This window comes from Tupaia chinensis, unplaced genomic scaffold (genome assembly GCF_000334495.1).
Source record: "Tupaia chinensis unplaced genomic scaffold, TupChi_1.0 Scaffold000192_1, whole genome shotgun sequence".
Taxonomy (NCBI): Eukaryota; Metazoa; Chordata; class Mammalia; order Scandentia; family Tupaiidae; genus Tupaia; species Tupaia belangeri.
The window spans coordinates 1,598,369-1,598,647 of record NW_006159667.1 but is presented as its reverse complement, the minus strand read 5'-3'; positions in this window follow the sequence as shown (position 1 = coordinate 1,598,647).

Here is a 279-nt window from a genome sequence, read left to right as displayed (position 1 = left end):
AGTGTCTTCCCGCAAGCCAGTCACCTCGGGAAGAGGGAGGAGGAACCCCGAGGGGCGGGAGCCCCTGGATTTCGATGTCACGGAGCGGCCCCGGCGCGGTCCGGGAGAGGGACCCTCGGCAGGGGGGGCCTCCTCCGCGACTGAGCGCGGAGCGACGTGGGGATCAGTAATGTCAGTACCTCGGAATTTTCAAAATCGCCCCTACCTGCCCGCCCCGCCCCAACACGAAGGGACGAACCCCAATCGGGGCGACCGAGAGTGGGCGGGGAGCGAGAGGGC